This window comes from Silene latifolia, unplaced genomic scaffold (assembly GCF_048544455.1).
Source record: "Silene latifolia isolate original U9 population unplaced genomic scaffold, ASM4854445v1 scaffold_88, whole genome shotgun sequence".
NCBI lineage: Eukaryota > Viridiplantae > Streptophyta > Magnoliopsida > Caryophyllales > Caryophyllaceae > Silene > Silene latifolia.
The window spans coordinates 2,251,431-2,274,115 of record NW_027413793.1 but is presented as its reverse complement, the minus strand read 5'-3'; the positions used below and the strand labels follow the sequence as shown (position 1 = coordinate 2,274,115).

General features: G+C 39.3%; 1 non-coding gene across 1 annotated transcript; it reads left to right on the top strand.

The window, feature by feature from the left end:
- Nucleotides 1–20,864: 20,864 nt before the first annotated feature.
- On the top strand, nt 20,865–20,971 carry LOC141640579 (small nucleolar RNA R71). The gene has a single exon (XR_012543073.1). It is a non-coding gene; the product is annotated as a small nucleolar RNA R71 (small nucleolar RNA).
- Nucleotides 20,972–22,685: the final 1,714 nt, after the last annotated feature.

Below are 22,685 nucleotides of genomic sequence, written 5' to 3'. Positions count from 1 at the left end.
AGGGGCATTCCAGAAGCATGTTGAAGGAGGCGTCAATATCGAGTACCTGAAAACTAGTTTGCCTTTCCAAAGGCCCTGTTGTAACGGTTTGGGTAATAAGCCCCGCAATCTTATGACGAGTGCTGTCATAGGCGCGTACTCCTTGATTGGTTGGGACCAAATCAGTTTCCTTGATACACAGTTTATGAGCCGTTTTGAGGGGAATGATATTAACCGCAGATCCGTCATCCACTAGGACCATAGGCACATTCTTTTTGAGGCACTGCACGGTGATATATAGGGCCAGGTTATGGTTGGCTCCGAATGGAGGGATATCTTCATCAGAGAAGATAATCGGTTGCTCAAGTCGGGGACCTCCCTTGTCATGTGTGCTACCACTTCTTCAGGGGAGGAGGTAGAGGGAACAATTAGTTTTCCCAAGGCTTGCAGTAGAGCTTGCCGATGCTCGAAGGATGTACTAATCAGTTGCCAAATTGAGATTTCGGCTTTAGCTTTTTGCAGTTGTTTGAGGAATGAATTTTCGGGAGCCTTGGGTTGGGTGTCCATGTCTGGGACGATCTGGTCATTCGTTGTTGGAACGACTGTTGAGTTGCTTGGGTTTTGATAGGGGCGTCCGGACCAGGTAAGATGACCGATCTCTTTTGCCTGTTTCTCTTTTCGCGGAACCACATAGACATCCTCAGCGTCGTCTCTGCAGATACCATTGACTTCGGGATCTCGAGGGTACCTCAGAGGGGTATTCCTCGGTGAGTAGTTTTTGTGAGGGAAATTTTTGTGAGGGTAGTTTTTGTGAGGGTGATTATTGTGGGGGTGATTGGGGTTGATTGTTGTGGGGTTGATAATGGTAGGGTGCATGCCAGAATGGTCGCGGGAGCAATCCTTCCTGGTGAGGGTAGTTTTGGGTGTTTGGAGGACCCTTCCTCGGGCGTGGTGTTGGAGGATTGAAAATCAATCGGTGGTAAGCGTCGTCAAGTCGAGTAATCCTTTCCGAGAGACTGGCTATAGCATCCTCAACTTGTTGGAACATGACAAGCATGGTTGCGGCGCTGAACACAAATATCCCGTCCGAGGCATCCTTCTCCAAGGAATTCACCTTGTCATCAATTGGTAAGATGAGGTGTAAGCAACCCAAGGTTGGCTCGTCATCGGAGATAGCATGGATTCCCAAAGGGCTTGTCTTGTTGTTTGGTTTTGTCGGTGGAGGCAAAGGTAATTCCGCTTTCTCGATCATGTCCTGAATGACGTGTATGATCTTATAACAAGTTTCTGTGTCATGACCTTTCCCTCGGTAGTATTGGCAGTAGGCATTAGGATTCCAGAAATGGGTCTTCTTAGCCTCAGATGGATGCGGAGTGGGTCCGATCGGTTGTAGTTTCCCTTGGTCTATAAGCTTTATTAGGGCGCTTGCATAAGTTGACCCTAGGTTGGTGAACACCCTTTAGGGGCGTTCAGCTCTTTTCGCGGTTGGCTCGAGGAGGTTGACCTCGTCAATTTTATTTGTTTGACCATAGGGGCGATATCCGGTTGATGTAGATCCCTGGTAGCCTCTACCGATGGTTTTGTCTAGGACACCCTTTCGGAGGTCGTCTTCGATGCGGGTTCCAAGGATTTGTAGATCCTGGAATGTCTTGATATTTTGGTATCGTAATAAGTTGGCATACACCGGGCGGAGATTGTTGACAAATTCCTCTACCAAAGTTGATTCGTTCGGCTTACTGACCAATTGGGTGATTACCCTCCTCCAACGGGTTAAGAATTCCGTGAATCCTTCCTTATCATTTTGAGTTAGGACCTCAAGAGTACGGGTGTTGGCTTGGATCTCGACATTGTCGGCATAATGCTTAGCAAACTCAACCACGACTTCATCCCAGGTAGTGTGGTTCTTAGGGTCGAGGGAGTAGTACCATTGGCGATGGATCGGCTCCAGGGATGATGGAAATATCCGGGTGAAGAGTTCCTGTTTGACCCCCTTTATGGCCATGTAGTCTTTGAAGGCGCGAATGTGATTGAGTGGGTCCTCCACTCCCTTGAATTTGGGTACATTAGTCAAGGTAAAGTTGTCGGGTAGTTGATCCTCAACGGGCTCAAATCTTCGATTATTTTCGAGGTGGATGTTGTTACCCCGGGTTAGGAGTTGTTCTTCCAAGAGTTTGGAACTTTTCTCAGTTGCAGTCAAGGGCAGAGTGTTGTGTTCTCTAGCTTCCTTGTTTTCAAGGGTGTCAATACGGGTCTTGACACGGTCAAGGGTGACCTTGAGAGCAGTGAGCAGGCTGGCTAGCTGAGCAGTTGTAACATCTCTGTTGTCGTTGTTGTTGGACGAAGTTGAAGACGGGGCCATGGTTCTGAGGCAGAAAAACGGCTCACATTACAACTCAAACCGATACGGTCTAAAGACTGAACACAGACAACACAAAGGACGGAACAAAGATCAGGCTCAACAAGATGAGGATGACCGTGTGTGGTACCTCGGTGCTGACTCGATTTATAACGTGACAGTGTTGACCAGACTTTGACTCGCGTCCAACGTAGTGGCGTGACGCCTTTGGACGAGTCTCGTGGTGAGACGACTCATAAGTAAAGACCCATAAGTACGCTTGCGTCGACTCGATAGACACGCGGCGGAATTGGAATGGTGGACTAAAGTTTTCAAAAATAGAGATTTTCTAAAAGATTCGTTTGTCGCTTTATGGACGGCTTCGGAAGAATAGGGATCTCCGAAAGTCGGTCAGTTGAAGGGTTGTCTTAAGTTTGTTTTCAAAAGACGGTTTGAGTTTGAGTCGGCTCGGAAAGCAATGTACTATTTCCAGAGCAGTTTTTGAAATTCAAAATTGTATGTTTTGAAAATCGAGTTTTAAAATGTTTGAAAAGGTCTCAGGGACAGTGTATGGTCCTCGGGACTTCGAAAATGTCTCGAGAAAAGGGTGTGTGCCTTTCTCGGGTTTTGAAAGAGCCATTGTCGGCGCGAGATGGGTTGAAATCCGTGTTTTGACGCGGTGACTATAACGGCGTAAAAAGGTGTTTTGAAATGGTTGTAGAAAACCGAGTTTGAAAATCGTCATTACGATGGCCTAGAATGGCGTGTTGAAATGGTTGTAGAAAACCGGGTTTGAAAATCGTCATTACGACGGCCTAGAAAGCCGTGTTATAATGGTTATAGAAAACCGAGGTTGAAAATCATCATTACGACGGCCTAGAAAGGCGTGTTGTTTGAAATGCAACGGTCGGTGAAAGACCGAGGTTTTAAATGGCGATTATAACGGCGCAAAAGGGTGTTTTCGAAAGTTTGAAATGACACGAAAGGAATTATGATCACATAACACATAAGCCCTCGCAGTTTCATTATATTATGCATAATGCTGACACGGGTTTTGGCTTAAAGGGTGGGTTACACACCAAGCAATCAAACCCCGATTTTCGAGAGGGATACCAATCCAAACAAAATGTGTAAGGAGGGTGCCCTAGCCTCGTGCTCGAAGGTGATGAAAGCTCTTTAACGAAACAGAAATATGTAACGTCAACGGTATGCTTGACTCAATCTGGATTCGAAACGCGGGGATGAGAAAAACTCACGCCGACGAGACGAGCCAATCGGTAGAAAAGGGTTAGGTTGTGGCCCCGGACAAAGAACCCGACTGACCGTAATATCAATTCATGCATTTCAACCAAGACCTCGTTCGAGTCTCACCATCTAGAAATCACAAAGACACAAGTGTCCCAGTTTTCCCCAGCGGAGTCGCCAATCTGTGGACATAGCCCACCTGCGGATGCCCAGCCGATCTGTGGACAACGGCAGCGGTCTTTTTTGAAAGCCACGCTCGGCGGCGTAGAAAATGCTTTCGACCGGATCATTTTAGATCGGTCGGTTTCGTCTCGGCAAGGGTCTCGAAATGATGCAAGAGATGTTCGGAGTCGCCACCAAGCATTTGTGGGATGCTTGCAACCCGTTTGAATCCACTTTATACCTAGGTCAACCAAGGCAAAAAGCGGTGTTTGACATAGGTACTAAAGATAAGGAGTCATCCCTCTTTAGCATCTTATCTCTAGAATTGTTCTCGTACGCCCTGGATAAGGTCGTCCACTATCCAAAGTTTCTGAGTAAGAGGTGAAGGTATGTATTGGGAAGCCCTTTAATCGGACACCCAATCCCGCCCGCGATAGCGGCCTCTACTGATCGATCTTGGTTGGTTAAATGCAAAAATGGATAAAACGGGTAAATGCATGAATGCGCATCCACTAGTTTGAACCTAACATGTGAGCTTTCTATGTCGGTTTGTTTAATCCAAGTATCAAGTATTTGATGTCGAGTTGGATTTAATGTTGATTTGCATGCAAGACGGAAATTAAACATCTATTTACCAAATTAGCACTACTACAGATACAGGCTACAACAACGGGTAAAAACCGTTGTTAAAACAAAAGGCGGACGTTGTTAAAGCGGCCGTTGTAACAGGTATTTACAACGGTTAGGTTATTTACTAAAACCGTTGTGGAAATTATTCACAACGGTTAAAAGTCGTTGTTGTTGCGAGTAAGTCGTTGTGGAAAGTTTGACAAAATTTTGGTGGGAAAGATATAACAACGGTTATAATATAAAAAACCGTTGTTGTATCTTTCCATCAAAATTGTGAAGACTTTTAACAAGGGTTATATTTTAAAAAACCGTTGTTAAAAGTAATAACAACGATTATATGTTAAAAAAACCGTTGTTAAAATTGACTATTAACAACGGTTTTTTGGCATATAACCGTTGTTATTGATGTTTATTATTTGTTTTTTAAAAATTTACAATATTAGTCCATTAAAAATCCTGTATCAACAACAGCAGCAGTATCAACATACAACAAAAGCTCACTTTAAATTGATTAACCCAAAATTAAACACCTGCAAAGTTTTATGCACTAGCACAACGATTTTCTCAAAATATTAATACCACAATTCAAACATCCATTAATATCCGAGAGTTACGACTCCACTACTACGCATGCACATTTTAGTGAATAAAATATTCAACAATACAACTCCAACAAACTTACATCAATCTCGCATCACATCCAACATAACAATAACATCTTAGTGAATAGACTATTCAATATTACGTATTCCCTAAATAGTTGGTAAGGCTACACTTCAGTAACATCCCTCATCTCCTCAATTGACACTCTCAAATTTAAATCTGCAATGATACATTTAAGTTAAGATGATGGAAATAAAAAAGGGAAACCTACGTAGATATGAGAAGTGGATGAAAGCAATAAGTTGAGGAAAAACAAAGGAGGAAGATACCTGAGGAAAATATATGAAAATCACCAAAAGTCTAACCTACAAACATTATAAAATGAATGTTTACTAGCAAAAATCAAGGAATAAAACAGAAATTAAAAATGAAGAAGAAATCAAAAAGAAGAAAGTGAGGTAGCACAACATAGAAATTTCACAAGTTTAGCCAAAAATGAGCATATATTGCATCTTTAGCCATAAAACTAAAAGTCGTGGACCCAAACACTTGAAACTGAAGTAACACAAACGACGTTGATCCATCTTAACTTCATAAAATTCGGAAGAAGATTCAAACCATAATGGATATTGTGGGTGGACTAAATTACCGAGTGAAATTAGTTATAGTTGAAAGACTTGTTGATATGCAGCAAATAAATTAAAAAGTTCTATAACATTCCAAAGACAAAATATTCTGAGCCTTGCGAATCCTTAGCCATTAAAAACTTTGCACTATATGTAAACTATATATGAACAACATAATTTCTAATGAAAAAAAGTAGTGATAATTACCAAACGAAGTGGCTTTCGTCTTGCTTTGTCAGTCAGAGTTGCTCCGGCAGCAGTGATTACTACCTGTAGCATCAATTTCTCTAAAGAAGAGGTCAATTTAAGATGTTAACCTAAATAAGAGGATATATTACAATCCCAATGCTAGGTAATACCGCTGAAATGGGGAAAATGAAGAGGTCACAGGTTAGTATCTTCGTGAAAAGGAAGGAATACATACCATTTCACGCACCTCTGAAATTAATCATCTATAATCGAATAATAGGATACAAAGAAGCGTCATGTCCACCAAACAATATGATCATTAAATAAGGAGCCCATATATTGAGCAAGATTACCTGACAAGAAAGACGGTAAAAGACTACAATGTACAAACTTCCACCATGTTTGACCTTCTAAATCAGCTGAGCATATTAGCATACTACCTCCAAGACTCCAAGACTACAATGTAAAAATTTCCAAGTATAAGAATAATGCGAGACGGTAAAAAAAGTACAAATATCAAACGAAACCTAAAATTCAACAAGGCACCAGAGATTTTAAAATCAAAATAGGTGAAGCAATTACGGTTAGAAAGAATACCTCTAGATCTGAATCCCTTCATGGATACTCTGAAAGATGAGATCCTTATGAAATCAAACAAAACCCTAAAATTTAATAGGGTAATTGATAGTGTAAAATCAATAATTGATAAAGGGGAGAGTGATGTCGATGGTGAGATAAAGAAGGGTTAGTAAAAAAACAGTAAAATGGGAAATAAAATAGATGTGCAATTATTAAGATTTTGTGTTGACAAATAAATCGAGTAGGTTAGTATTTCATACCTAACAATCGAAGTAATAAGGCGAAAATCAAACCAAAAAATCAATTTCTTGCTCTCGTATTTTTAAAACCCTAGGTTTCTAAAAGTCGATTTTGAGTGATTTTGGTAGTTTTGAAAGTTGGAAAATGGGTTATAAGTATGTAAATTGAGTTAGGGAGAATTTTTGAGTGTTTTGGGGGTGATTTGGTGGGTTTTGAGTGAGTATTGTGTGAGAGGCTTTGTTTTTGAGTGTGAGAGAGATGAAGATGCGAAGGTTGAAGATGAATAAAGAATAGAAAGGGAAAGAAACATAAGGGATCCGGTTTGTCCCACAATGAAAATATTTTGGTGCGAAGGTAATAACAAGGGTTATATGTAAAAAAAACCGTTGTTAAAAGTAATAACAACGGTTATATGTAAAAAACTGTTGTTAAAAGTAATAACAAGAGTTATATGTAAAAAACCGTTGTTAAAAGTAATAACAACGGTTATATGCAAAAAAACCGTTGTTAAAAGTAATAACAAGGGTTTTAAATAAATAACCGTTGTTATAACTTTTCAACTATTAACAACGGTTCTAAAATGAAACCCGTTGTGATTACTAATAACAACGGTTTTAAAGAAATAACCGTTGTTATTACTTTTCATAGAATTGCGCCAAAATATACTAACCTGATTAACAACGGTATTACATATAATGCGTTAATATGCGTTGTTAATGGGGCGTTGTTATTGCCTATATTTGTAGTAGTGTAGGTTTATGGTGCCTAACGTGATCCATTTGTCTTAGTAAGGCGTTTTGCAAATGTGAGATAAAATGAACAGATTCGTCATCTGATCCGTCCTGTATTTGGGTTAACCGAAGTCGGGATCGTCCTAGACAAATACTGGAAGGGAAATAGATCCTGCATCAGGCAGCCATAAGAGGCGCGAGCCTGTTGGACATGCAAATGGGTCTGCCCTGGTTTGAAAATGGAAAAATAAGTGGCATGTTTAGGCGCGGGTCAAGAAATGATGGAAGGCATCTTCTGGCCATTGAAAAAGTTCGTAGAATGTATTGAAAAATGGGTGTTTAAACCCGTCTTGATTTGAAAAGGCCGTTTAGGCCGCTTTTGTGATAATTTGAAGAACGAGACTTGAATAACCGTCATTGTTTAGACAATATTCGATGTCGGGTTCGGTTTTGCAAGCTTGACATGAATAGTTTTGAAAATTATTTTGAACTAATTGTTTTAAGTTCATTTGTTTGTAATTAGTCAATGTTTCATCATCGTACTCGGGTTAAAATCCGACATGGTATGTAGAGCCAAGGATGACTTTGTGTTGGTGACTAATACATTTGTTTTGAAAATGTAAAGAAATGAGAAAGGCTTTAAAATCCCCTTCAAAATGTAAAGAAATGAAATAAAAGGCTTTAAAATACCTTTTAAAATGTAATTAACCAAATATTATCACCGAAATACGGATTAAACCGCCATGGTATTACGAACCAAGGGTGAAAAATGTTTCAAGGTTAAAAACTTGTCATAAAAAAATGATTTGAAATATTTGAAATGGTAAAAACCGATTACAAATATGAAATAAAAATAAAGGGAAGAATAAGACCAAACACGGTTGGATTTTGGTTGAGCACGGGGCTTTAGGCGCGAGCCTGGTAGCTATACAAGCAGCCCCTGCCTCAACTGAAAATCCGGTTTTGGCTCATTCAACCCATATTTGGACCATGTTATACATGATTTAGCATGTTATAGTCATGAAACAAATGAAAAACATGATAAAGAAGATTTTTACACCCTCATACTTACATGCTAGGCTTGAGACGAGAAACCGACGAAAGTGTATCAACTTGTTTGGCCGGAAAACTCGGTTTGAAAACCATTTTACTAAGAGTATTTTTTAGGTTTAGTGATGGTGTAGTGGTCGATAGGGTCGGTCAAGTGGTTAATGCACGATGACGGTACCAAACACTGTGTAAGTCTTGTGGTTACGATCGGTAGGTCGTAAACACGTGTCGGATTGTGACTTGAGAAGTCGAGTCTAGAATTTTAAGGGAGAAATGAGGGGGCAGACACTCGCGTAACTCTCAAATGGTGGCATTTGAGGGGTATTTATAGGAAAATAGGTGGTTGTGTGTGTTTTGAGCGACGTGGCCACATGGGCTGCTCAAAGAGGCGCGAGCCATCTCGCACGTCTTCGAGGTGTCTTGTCGCTATCACACAACTGTAATCATGATTTGTTCTAGCCTAGGATTTGGATGAACATGATTTGTACTTGACCATTTAGGATTCCGGGAAATCTTAACATGGAATCATTTGAAAAGTTTGTTTTTTGTGTTTGACTCGATTTGACTCGTTGTTGGAGTCAAGATTTGAATTTTGAGTTGGTTTTTTGTCCGGTGTCGGTTTTGACTCTAATTAGTGTCATTGCGACCCCGTCGTCATGCATTAAACACTCCAGGTACTTTTGAAAAGTTTTGAAAAGTTTTGTTTTCGAAATCGTTTTAAGTTTTCCGACGTATAGTTGTACACAAACTGTTAATTAAACGCTGCGATTCCTAAGCATGTTGTAGTCCAATAATCATCGGGTGTTTGTTGGAGACTCAACAGATACTAGGTAACTATAGCCGTGACATAGAGTTTTAGGTTAGGGATAAGGTTCTTCTGAAAGTATCTCCTATGCGTGGGGTTATGAGGTTTGGTAAGAAAGGGAAGTTGAGCTAGAAGTTCATAGGACCATATGAGATTTTGGATCATGTGGGAGAGGTTGCTTATCGGTTAGCATTACAAACAGCTTTCGATCGTGTGCATAATGTGTTCCATGTATCTAAGTTACGGAAGTATGTTAGTGATCCTTCCCATGTGTTAGAGGCGGAGAACATCGAGTTGGATGAATCCTTGTCTTATCTTGAGGTGCCAAAACAGATTCTTGAATGCAAGGTTCGGAAAACTAGGTCCGAGGAAATGGTGTTACTCAAGGTTCTATGGTCTAATCATGAGGTTAAGGAAGCTACTTGGGAGGCGGGGGAGGCTATGAGGGATCAGTATCCGTCTCTTTTTGATCAGGTATGTGTGGTTATGGGGACGTAACCAGGTTTCTTTTTTTTTTTTTTTTTTTTTGGGGGGGGGGGGGGGGTAAGAGATGATCGCATAAGTTTTTGGTGTGGTTTTATGTTAGTTTTGTACAGTTATTAGTTGTTTTAAGTCGGTTTGAGTTGTGGTTGCGGTTTTGTTTTGAGTCTTGGTCGCGTTGTCGTGTCATGGATGAGTTAGTATGTTTGTTCTTGAGTATGGGTTTGAACTTTGGGGACGAAGTTCCTTTTAAAGAGGGAAGACTGTAATACTACGGTTTTCTGTACTGTTGGGTACTCTATCGAGTAAGGCTTACTCTGTCGAATAAGTGAGTTTTTGTTTCGAAATAGTGTACTGTCGGATGGGTACTCGATCGAGTAAGTGGGGTACTTGATCGAGTAAATGGGGTACTCGATCGAGTAGGGGTCAGTCGATCGAGTAAATGAGTTACTCGATCGAGTAAGTCGGTTTTACGAGTTATTTTGCCGGGTTTTGTTAGCAATGCGAAAACCATATATGAACACCTTTCGTCAGTTTGTTTTTCACTTTTACTTTTTCTAAAACTTCACAAGAGTTAAACAAGTTACGTTGCTTTCATCTTCGCAATGCTACCAAATCCTAAGGGCTAGAGTTGTTGGATCGTTGTGTTCTTTACGCCGTTGAGAACGTCGCATTTTGGGTAAGATCCTTGTACATTTTTTATATCGTTTCATTGATTTTAGTTGAAACCCTAATTGGGTATTTTGGGGGATTTTTGGAGTATGGTGATTATTAGGTAGTAATTATATGATTGTGTGATTATAGGAGGTGATTTCGTAGAAGAGCCGTTTTGAATAGCTGATTGTGACGATCTTGGTGTTTGCCTTTCAGGGTAGGGTTTCTCTACTCGGTTATTGATTACATGGTGTTTGATGATGGATTGTTGTTGGTTGTTTACTGTTGTTGATCTTTATCGTATTGGTAATTGTTGTATAATTGGTTGGATGTGTGTGTCCGTGGTTTGCGAGGCGCGTCCTCGGCTGAGTGGAGTCACTTGCGCGAGTGGCTTCACGCCCTTGATTCCCCATCTGTGGAACCCACCACATGAGGGCATGTGCACATTAAGGAACTTGGGTTTTCGCTTAGAATTGATAAGCGGGGATTTGGTGGGTACGGCTGCGGCCTCCCACTGGCGGTGTGGAATATCTGTTACGATGGATATTATGGCTGGGCTACACACTTTAGTGTGTAGTCAGGTGTGTGGATATGGTCCGGTTTAAAGTCATCGTCGAAAGCTACCAACCAAAACAATATTTATAACTTCACAAACTACTCTTTAGCAAAGAGGCAAGTAAAGGTCGGATCCCAAGGGACGAGTATTGATGTAGGAATCTCAATTGCAAATGGTTGTGTCTTATGGTGTCACAATTTGGGTTGAGATAGGAGATCAACTAAACTAATCAACAAGATGAATAAAAACAAGGTAAAGCAAATAGAGGGGTTGTAAACAATTGATTAAGGGCACTAGGGTGTCATGGGTTCATAGGGGATTCATGGGAGTTGATCATACAAACATGTTCTCAATTATATAGCAAGCACTTATTGTTGTGATGGGATCGAGTTGGTGTATAAGCTTACAATCCCTAGGAAGGTTTGGGTCCCGGAGCCGAATCGATTAGATTGTACAACACCTACAAGTCGACTTAATCCTTCCTATTCAAATATATGCATGGTCTAATGAGGCTCGAGTTGATGTATAAGCTTACAAGCCTCATTGAAAAGATAGGTGATGGGTAAATAATGCAAGGATTCATAGGCTCGGATTTCATCAAACATAACGTGTGCATAAGTTGAAATCACAACAAGCAAGAAATTTAATTATGAAAACATATTAGATTAAGCATGAATCAATCCCATGTTGGTTTCCCCTAATTCCCCATTAACCCTAGCTAAGGAAAATACTCACTCATGATCAAGTTTAACATGTTAATAAGGTTGTCAATCATACTAACAAGGCAAAACATGATGAATAAATGAAAGTGATTAACAATAATTAAACAAGGTTAAGAGAGAATTATACATATGAAGATGATTCCAAACAATAAATCAAAGAATAATAGAAGTACTTGATGATTGATGGAAGGTTGTCAATCCTCGAAATAAACCCAAATAATCTTCTAATTACCCAAAATAAAGGATGAACAATAGAGAAATTAAGGAAATATTAAGATGTGATTAATATTGAGAATTGTATTACAACTAAATTAAGAATAATTTGAGAGAATTACAAAGTGATTAAGGATGGATTAGGATTGCTTAAGAGAGCATGCTAATCTAGGTAGTACAAAGGGGTATTTATACTAAAGATTAGGTACAAAGATTAGGGTTACTAAGGGCTTAAATGACTGTTAAGTCCCTAAGAAAAGTTGAGGAAATGCTCCTCTCGAAGGAAATGAGCAGATTCCCCTGCTAGTCTTGCCTCGATCCGCCCGTCTTGTGCTGTGGCACGGGCTCTCTGACTTGTGATCCGCTCGGATTCAGGGGGAGACGCTCGGCTCCAGCTGCTGCAACCCACTTGTCTTGGGCACAAGACGCCCGGATCTTGCTGTTGTGGGACGCCTGGATCGTGCCTGTTCCGCTCGGATTCCTGGGCAGACTGCTTCTTTTCTTTTCCTCCTTAACAATCCGCAAGGATTATTTCGGGATGCAAGGATCCTTTCATCACTGCCCATTTCACTTTATTATCTACTTAGGCCTCTAGTGTTGGTCTTCTCTTTTATGCTTGGTCATTGGATGCGATCAATTTAGCTCCATTCCGCCTCATAAATGCAAGGTTAGCGCTCATCTCCTACCAAGGACACATATCCTCAAGGAATACGCAAAATGGGAAACTAAAGATAAGAAATGACCCAAATAAGTGCTATAAAGCATAGGAACGAGGTTAATTCGGGGACTCAATGTGATCAAATATGAGTCACATCAAAAATCCCCAAACCGAACCTTTGCTCGTCCCGAGTAAAGAGGTGACTAAAACTAGGACCTTTATTCTAACTAACCTACTAATATAGCCGATATGAGACAATTAGCGGGTCTCACTCCACCCCTTCAACTCACAAAAAGAGAACCATGAGGTAGGATGCCTTCTTGCAAGGCAAGGTGGGGCTTGCCAAAATGGCGACACATCCAAGCATTAAGCACACAAAAGCAAGTAATGGATGCATCTACAAAAATGAATAGCCACTTTCCTCATCTAAGTGGCAGAAATTATCTACAAGGGAAGAAATTTAAGGGTAGACACTCCATCATAGATACGGTTTCTTCAAACTACTAAGCCTAGAAGGATACCAATAAATCTCCTCCAAGTTGTGTCAAGCTAGGGTACCTTTGTCCTTAATTATTAAATGCTTTTGTCAAGAGTAGACTCCCTATGGTGTTAAAAACACTGGAGGATCGCGGAATTCCCCTTCTTGCCTAGACAAGAAGAAGGGTCGTCCCCTCTCTACCATGCACAAAAGTGGATTCGATGGATAAAGGGATCAATATGTTTTGAGTTTCATATGGGAGTTTACTTTTGTTGTTGTTTTTTCCCCCAATTTCTTGTGGCATTTGACATTTAAGAACACTTTGTTTTTGCCATTTCTTTTGATGTTTGGCATTTCAATACTTGACAACTTTCAACTTTTTGCATTTTCTTTTGAACATTTTCAAAGCTACCCCATTTGTAGTGAGGGTGCTTATATTTGAAGCATAGGAGTCCTTATTTTTGTACTTCTCTTTTATTTGATGCAAATTTGCAAACTTTCTTGACTTTCATTTAAATGCTTGAACTCAAATTTGAACAATTTTTGTGCCCGTTCCCTTTTGTTGTAAAAATGTGGTAGAATATGGAAGATGGTTGTATGGTTTCAAGGGTCACCTTGGAATAAACGGTAGCCAAGGAGTTATCACACCACAAGGTACTCTTGACTTGGCCTTAATTCATGGGTCAAAGGATACTAGCATGACACATCCTAGGGTGTTTTACAAGTATTATAATGAGCAAAGTCTTAGGAAGAAAAAGTATCTACAAGGGCCTTATATACACTTGTCAAGCTTCCCAAATAGATGTTTTCACAAAAATTTTCCTAAAATGCAACTATATGCCATGATGCAACTACCATTTATACAACCTAATGCGTATGCTTCTACCAAATAGTATGCAATATAATCTAAATGAAATTCCTACAATCACATTGGTGTATACCGCATCAACCAAAATAAAGCCACATAGTCATTAACATAGAGAGGAAAAAGGAGATTGGAAAGATCATAGCATGCGGTCTTCATGATCCTCATATCTCGGATGTGGCGTAGTCGATCAATGTGATAGAAGGACAAACAAACACAATATATACAATATATATACAATTATACACTATAAAGGAATGAGAACGTTTTTGGTTTTTCAATTTTTTAATTTTTTATCGTTTTTATGTTTATGAAATAAAAAGACGTGTTTTTGTATTTTTCAAAAAATTTCAATTTTTATCAATTTTTTTAAAAAAGTCAAGTTAAAATTTCCCATCCCCACACTAGTATGGCCATTGTCCTCAATGGCCAAAACGATAGGAAATTATGCAAGCTAAATGAGAATGCATGATTTATATACTACTATGCAAGCTACATGTCATATAAACAAGTGATGCAATCTAGATCTAAACTATATGATGCATAAATTTATTGGTTGGAGAGCTAATTTAGATTAACTCTCAATGCTTGTGCTTGAACTTCCCCAAACCAAGTAAGACACTATTTCTAGTGTAAAAATGGGGGAGTTCATGCACAAAAATGCAATGCATGAAACTAGTTTGTCATTTTGGATTTTTCAAAAGTGGGAACAAAATAAGACACCTCAATGAGAGCGAGGTGGGAGTCCTTGGAGTGTTGCTAGGACTCAAACAAATGATCAAGATAAAAAATTTTGAAAACAAGAAAAATAATCAAAGCTAGAGGAGGTGTAGGAAACCCACAATGGATTGTGGCATCCTCCAAAAAGCTTGTCAATCCTCAATTGTCGCTCATGGCGAGATCTCCATCACTATCATCATCTTCCTCATCATCGTCATCATCATCTACCTCCATGGACCCCGAGGCTTCACCATCTCCATCATCACTTGAGCTTTTCACTTATTCCTCTTCTTCCTCATGGCAAGAGTAGCTACCTTCCCCACTCTCAACAACAATCTCCTTCCCCTTAGCAACTTCACTATCCATGGTGGCATCTCTAGGAGCACTCGGAAATAATACTTCCCTATCCGCCCAACTAGGGAAAGGACATGATGGATCAAGGAGTCCTTGCCTAGCTAAGTGTAGGAGGGGCGGATATTGAGCCCGGTAAGCATTGACCCGGTCTTCATGTGCTTCCTTATGTATATGTCGCATTAATTGGGTCAAGTAGTCATTGCCTACCTCGACATTAGTGCCAATTGGTGTGAATTCACGGTAGGCAAAAGGATAAGCTGGAGTCATAATAGAGGAGGAGGAGGGCTTGGCATTAGATTCCCTATGTTGTTTCATAATCATCTCGGCTTCATCGGAGATGGGAAGAAGGTAGTTTGGACTTCGGACATTGAGACGGCATATCTTGTTAGGCAAGATGAAGGATTTAGCTTCTTTAGTGAGCCACTCATACTTCTTGTCAAGATTGTCATTCTTGACCCAATGAAATTTGTTGATCATAGTGGCTAAATCAAGAAGGTTGCCTCCTTTAACCGGTGTGTAAGTCTTGTCTTTGTTGAAATCCAGGTTAAAGTGTTTGGCTAACCATGTTACTAATCCTCCATTCATAATAAAAGCTGCTCCATCTTTACCATGGTCAATTGTAAGCCACCGTTCAAGTAAGAGTTGAAGTATGTTGTATTCATTGGTGAACTTTTTGTTGACATTCAAGGTGGATTCAATGTAGATAAAGTCGAGTTCGGTAAAATGATTAGTGCCTTTCCTTGAAATTAAAGTGTTTTCCACAACCTTGTGCCATACTCTTATGCCCGGATGGTGGACATAAAGAACATGACACTCATGGAAGGATTCAAATTTTCTCCTGGTCATTGCTTTCCAACGAGGTGCGGGGTCATATTTCGAAGGCTTCTTCACATAAGGAGAATGGTCCTTAAGATCAAACACCTTGCCAAACTCATCCAAAGACATTTTCTATCCTTGTTTTCTAGGCGGAATTCAACATTTTTCCGAGTCTCTTTCTTAGTGATTTTCAAAGAGCTTATAAATTCCATGGTAAGGAAAGGGTTAGTCAATTGTTGCATATCAAAGAGTGTTTTCAACTTCATGGACTAGAAAAAGTTCTTGGTCCTCTCAAGAACACCCAATTTTTCAAAGGCATTTTGACATATAAATTTGGTAGGCAAAATTGTCTTTCTAGCAAGGGATACAATTGCTTTCCTATGAGAATCGTTTGTGAAAGTTACCTCCGGATAATCTTGCAATTGTTCAATGACTGGAATAGGAGTAACTTCCACCATAAGAGTAGCAACTTCTTGAATCTCCACCTTTGCTTGATGAACTACCATAGCCTTTAAGGCTAAAAGAGCTTGTTGCCTTTTGGAAAGATTTGATGTTGTGGGTGCCTTGTTTCCACCTTTTGTCCTTGCCATGTTGCTTCTCCTTGACAAGATTGTATCAACAAACTAAAGTCTTGCTTGAATGCTTCTAGTCTCCTCAAGCTCCAATTAATCCCTTATCGATTTAGGATTTTCGAATTTGCCTTGAAACCCTAGAAAATCGATTCAATTCTTGAGGATTTTGATGTTCTGATGGATTCTTGTTGATAAAGGAGTGATTTGATTGTGTTTTGAGGAAGTTTGGGTTTGATTTTGGTGAATTTAGTTGAGGAATTTGTGTTTTGTTGATGAGGGGATTAAGGGTTTTGAGGGTTTTGGGTGTGTGTTTGTGTTTGTGTTTTGAAAGAAAGAAATGAATTGGGGATGAGGGATTTTAATCCCGTGTTATAAGCTATCAGCAGCAGGAGACGGGCGTCTTGGGCTGGGGACGCTCGGGTTTATAGACAGTCAGCTCTGTAATTTCCAACCCGTGCTGAGACGCGCGGATTCTTCAGGAGACGACGAATTTTGCAGGAGACGATCGTCTTCACCAGGGGACGCTCGGATTCTTAAACAGCAAGGAACTTAAAATTTTGAAGCAACCAGGACGCGCAGATTTCTCCTGAGACGAGCGTTTTCTGGAATGGGACGGGCGTCTTCTATGTAGTCTGCTCAGATTTTAAAACAAACCAAAAATTTCAATTTTCAGCTCTCCCAAGACGAGCGTCTTAGAGCCAGGACGCTCGGATCATTTCCAAGACGAGCGGGTTCCCTCTAGGATGCTCGGATCTTCTCCTTTACCCACGAGTTCAGTTCCACCCGTGGGGATCTTTATTTCCCATGTCATTCTTTCTTCAGTCCTTTGTTCATCATTGCGGGTGCACTATGAAGGCCCGGATAGCCTAGGCATTTGCTATCCCCACACTAGATCAAACACTACACATCGAAACACATTAAAATACCTCCCTCACTTTCTCTCATGATAAAAATCTTGATCAATGTATGAAATTGCAAATCCAAAATTGACAAAGATGTAATACAAGAAATGAAATGCAAGTTAAGGGTTGGAATATTTACAAATGGTGGTTTAGGGAGGACCCCACCAAACTCTCATTCTTGAATGAGATGTCAAGGGGGCATAGCCAAGGTGTTGTTGATGTTGCTCAACACCTTGTAGAAGTAGTCAAAGGCTTGTTCATTCTCATTATAAAGATTTTCAATTGAACTTTGCACATTGTGTTCTTCATGGTGGTGACTCGAGTCAATATGATCACCAAAACCTTGGTCTAAGGTCATAGCATTGCCAATGTAAGGATTGACTAATCCTTCAAATTCGTCATCCCATAGACCACAAACTTCACTACCTTGCTCCCCAATGATGTCATGAGTTGATGAAAGCAACTCCTCTTTCTTGTTGTCATGGCCAATGTGGCCTTCTTTCTTAGTTGTCATAATTGGTGGTGAGCTATTCAAGCTCTCATTGTTGTTGAAATTTCCTTTCTCTCCAGATAGACCATCTTGAGGATTATCCACTTTCTTCCTCCATATGGGTGGTGATTCTTTACCCATAGCTTGATCTTTGCATTGAGATGCCAACTTCTTCTTATCACTTTCTCGGCTATAATGATCGATCTTAAAACATGGCTCATGTAGTCGGGAGCTCTCATTGTCTTGTCAAGATTAAAAGTGATTGTCTCATCCCCCACTTCAAGTGTAAGCTCTCCATGTTTCACATCAATTACCGCTCCCGTGGTGTGCAAGAAAGGTCTTCCTAGGATGATAGGATTGTTGGAATCTTCCGCCATGTCTACAATGACAAAGTCTACCGGGATGAAGAACTTGCCAATTCTCCCAGGCACATCCTCCCATACCCCTAAAGGTATCTTTGTTGATCAATCCGCCATTTGGAGAGTAATGTTAGTGCACTTGAGCTCTCCCATTCCTAGCCTCTTGCATACCGAGTATGGCATGACACTTACACTTGCTCCAAGGTCACATAATGCTTTGTTGATTGTAGTGTCTCCAATGGTGCATGGAATAGAGAAGCTTCCCGGATCTTTGAGTTTTGGAGGTGAACTTCCTTGAAGTATAGCACTACTCACTTTAGTGAATGTAATAGTCTCTAACTTCCGGATGGATTTCTTCTTGGTAAGAATATCTTTCATCTACTTTGCATAGACCGGAACATGATTGATCAATTCCGTGAATGGGATTGAGACTTCTAAGTTCTTCATAATCTCCATGAATTTTCCGAGTTGTTCATCAAACTTAGGTTTAGCTTGACGACTTGGGAATGGAAGTCTAATCACAATAGGCTCTTTTTCCTTAGCCTTTTCTTCATTCTTCTTCTTTGAAACTTCTTGGGTGGTGGGTTCTTCTTCTATAGAGTTCTCCACAACTCTTTGCTTGTCACTAGCATCCACAATGTCTTCATCAATTGGCTTCTTTGGCCCTTCATACCTTGTACCACTCCTCAAATGGATGGCACTCACCGACTCATGTCTTGGGGGATTACTTTGAGGTGGTAATTGCCCCTTTTGTCTTTGAGAGCTAGAAGATGCTAATTGAGTCATTTGGGTTTCCAACATTTTGGTGTAGGATAGTATGTTGTTGATGGTGATGTCTTTGGCTTGGCTATATTTTTGCATTTGGGTGAAAAATTCTTGTTGGTTCTTTTGCATTTGGAGGACCGCTTTTTTAACATCAAAGCTTTGGTCATTGGATTGATTGTAAGAGTGTTGATTTTGATAACCTTGGCTTTGGTTGTAAAAGGGTCTTTGAGCTTGATTTCTCATTGTAGGTGGGGTGTATGTTGGTTGAGGGTTTTGAACATTTTGGCTTTTGTATAATAGATTGGGATGGAATTTGGTATTCTTATTGTAATAGTTGGAATAAGGGGTGCCACTCTTGTATGCTTGGAAAGCATTCATTTGTTCCCTTGTTCCCATACATTCACTTTGGTCATGTCCTAAAGTTCCATAACTCTCACATACTCCACTTGGAATTGAGGATGATGCCACCATAGCATTAACATGTTGTTTGGGTGATTTGGAAGCTTCATCAAGCTTAGCCATGGCCTTCTCAAACTTCAAATTGATGGTGTCAATGTGAGCACTAAGTTGAGCACCCAATTGAGTGATGGAATCTACCTCATGCTTTCCTCCTCTAGTGGCCTTTCGAGGCCTACTATATTGTGAATTATGAACCGTCATCTCTTCAATTTTGGCCCATGTTTGATTGTCATCAACTTCGGTAAACATACCATTAGATCCCATATTGAGAATGTTGCGGGAGTCTTCATATAGACCATTCCAAATTTGTTGCACAAGGTGTTAGGTTCATATACCTATTATTAGACTCCTCTAATAATGAAATAATTAACTTCTTAATTATATGCTCTTTAGATCTAGTGCATGCATAAGTAAATGAAAGATTTATGAGAAAAACAATGTCCCTTACATTGTGAGATGGTTCGAAATATAGGGCACAAGTAAGGTCACCTTCCTTCATTTGTTCTTGAGCTTAATGTGTTGGATGATCCTCCAAAATTCCAAAGTAGAGATCCTCCTTAGATTGCACCCAAGACTTATCCCTTAAACTAGTATACTAATTAACTAGATTAATAAACTAGTATCCTTAAAAGATTCTAATATTATTACTATTACTACACTAGTAATCTTGTTGTGATATTAGAATGGATGAACATATGCTTGTGAATCTAAGAACTTGTTTTAGAGAGATGTGGGAGAGAAGAAGTATTTTGCATGTAATAAGATATGAATGAATTAGTGAAGTGAAAAATGAGAACAAAAGTCCTCATAAGAGGAGGTGGGGCCGGGTAGGAAGAGGCCAAAAGGGAATCTTTGCCTTTTCCTTTTTGTCTTCACAATGCATTAGGTGTGTAAGCTAGTATACTAGCTATGATGATGTTTTATTTATCTCATGAAATAATGTCATCCTCACACCCCTAATACACCCTCCATTTGGTCCATATATCATAAAATGGACTACCATTTTATTTTGTCAATTTGTCATTTGTCACACAATATGTCACATATGGTATTTTACATGTTATTAATTAATTTAACGCATATTTATCACATAAATATAATTTTTCAAATTAATTAAATTACATACAACAAATTGACTAGTGATACTTGATCACATAAATAAAACGGGTCATATAATTATAATTCACAACATCTTGTAATTATAATTAACCATTCATTCTTATCTCTATTGTTTCTCAAACAATAAACAATTTTAGTAGTAAAGCATTTTTATTACTAAAATAAATCTTATTTAATCCAATTACAATAAGATATCAATATTCTCTCTCACAAGTAAATTGTTCAATTTTAAGGAATTGATTACCTTGTATCATCATACAATTAATCAATTTATCCATTAAGGGAGTTGTCCTTTAGGTGTGACCTTAAGGGATCAACTGACCACCACCGTCATACGACAGTAATGTCAAACTCTAGTCAGCCAATCATTACCGATTAATGACGATCAGTTGATTATATAATAAATCATCCCTCACGTATTCTTAATATGAGATTTAATTATGATATTAAATCATGTGATCGTACTATTGTTGAGGACACATTTTTCAACACAAGGAACCATTCGCTAAGTCCATGGTGTGGACAAGAACGACAAGTGTCCTTAAATCTCTCTCATGCTTCATACAATGATTCCTGATCTCTTTGTTTAAACCCGGTGATTTGGGCTCTCAACATGTTAGTCTTCTCCGGAGGATAGAATTTCTTGTAGAAAGCAAAGTTCTAACTTCTTCCATGAATCAATACCAAGAGTAGTCTTGTCTAGACTTTCCAACCATTGCTTTGCGGTACCAATCAAAGAAAAAGGAAATAATACCCATCGGATTTGGTCTTGAGTAACTCCGGTTTGCGAAATCGCATCACAATAGTCACAAAAAGTCTCTATATGTGAATGAGGGTCTTCACTAGGCATCCCCCCAAGTTGACTTCTCTCAACTAGTTGTATGAATGCGGATTTGGCAATGAAATTACCGGTTAAATGTGGTGGTGTAGGAGTACCATTTGGTAGGTTCTCCTCGGTTGGTACGGAATGTGATGAAAATTTAGGTATTGTGGGTTGATTTTGTGGTGGATTTTGTATTGGTTTGTCCTCTCCTTCTCTTGCAAAAGGGTTGGTAAACTCAATGTTATTTGGTTGAATGTCCACAATCTCTCCAATAGCTCTTAAAGTACCTCTAGCAACTCTTCTATTGTTGGTTAAGGTTCTTTCAATTTCAAGATCAATAGGTAATGGATTACCTTGTGATCTCCTAGTCATGCAAAATATCAAATAACTCAAAAACAATTAGAACAACCTTAAGGAGATTAACTTCCCCAAGGTAAAGAAAGACACAACTAAAAACAATTAATGAAAATCAAATCAATTGAACACCATCCCCTGCAACGGCGCCATTTTTGGTCTGGTTTAAACTCGTCGTCAAAAGCTACCAACCAAAATAATATTTATAACTTCACAAACTACTCTTTAGCAAAGAGGCAAGTAAAGGTCGGATCCCAAGGGACGGGTATTGATGTACGATTCTCAATTGCAAATGGTTGTGTCTTATGGTGTCACAATTTGGGTTGAGATAGGAGATCTACTAAACTAATCAACAAGATGAATAAAAACAAGGTAAAGCAAATAGAGGGATTGTAACAATTGATTAAGAGCACTGGGGTGTCATGGGTTCATAGGGGATTCATGGGAGTTGATCATACAAACATTTTCTCAATTATATAGCAAGCAGTTATTGTTGTGATGGGATCGAGTTGGTGTATAAGCTTACAATCCCTAGGAAGGTTTGGGTCCCGGAGCCGAATCGATTAGATTGTACAACACTTACAAGTCGACTTAATCCTTCCTATTTAACTGTATGCATGGTTTAATGAGGCTCGAGTTGATGTATAAGCTTACAAGCCTCATTGAAAATATAGGTGATGGGTAAATAATGCAAGGATTCATAGGCTCGCATTTCATCAAACATAACGTGTGCATAAGTTGAAATCACAACAAGCAAGCAATTTAATTATGAAAACATATTAGATTAAGCATGAATCAATCCCATGTTGGTTTCCCCTAATTCCCCATTAACCCTAGCTAAGGAAACTACTCACTCGTGATCAAGTTTAACATGTTAATAAGGTTGTCAATCATACTAACAAGGCAAAACATGATGAATAAATGAAAGTGATTAACAATAATTAAACAAGGTTAAGAGAGAATTATACCTATGAAGATGATTCCAAACAATAAAGCAAAGAATAATAGAAGTAATTGATGATTGATGGAAGGTTGCCAATCCTCCAAATAAACCCAAATAATCTTCAAATTACCCAAAATAAAGGAAGAACAATAGAGAAATTAACGAAAGATTAAGATGTGATTAATATTGAGAATTGTATTATAACTAAA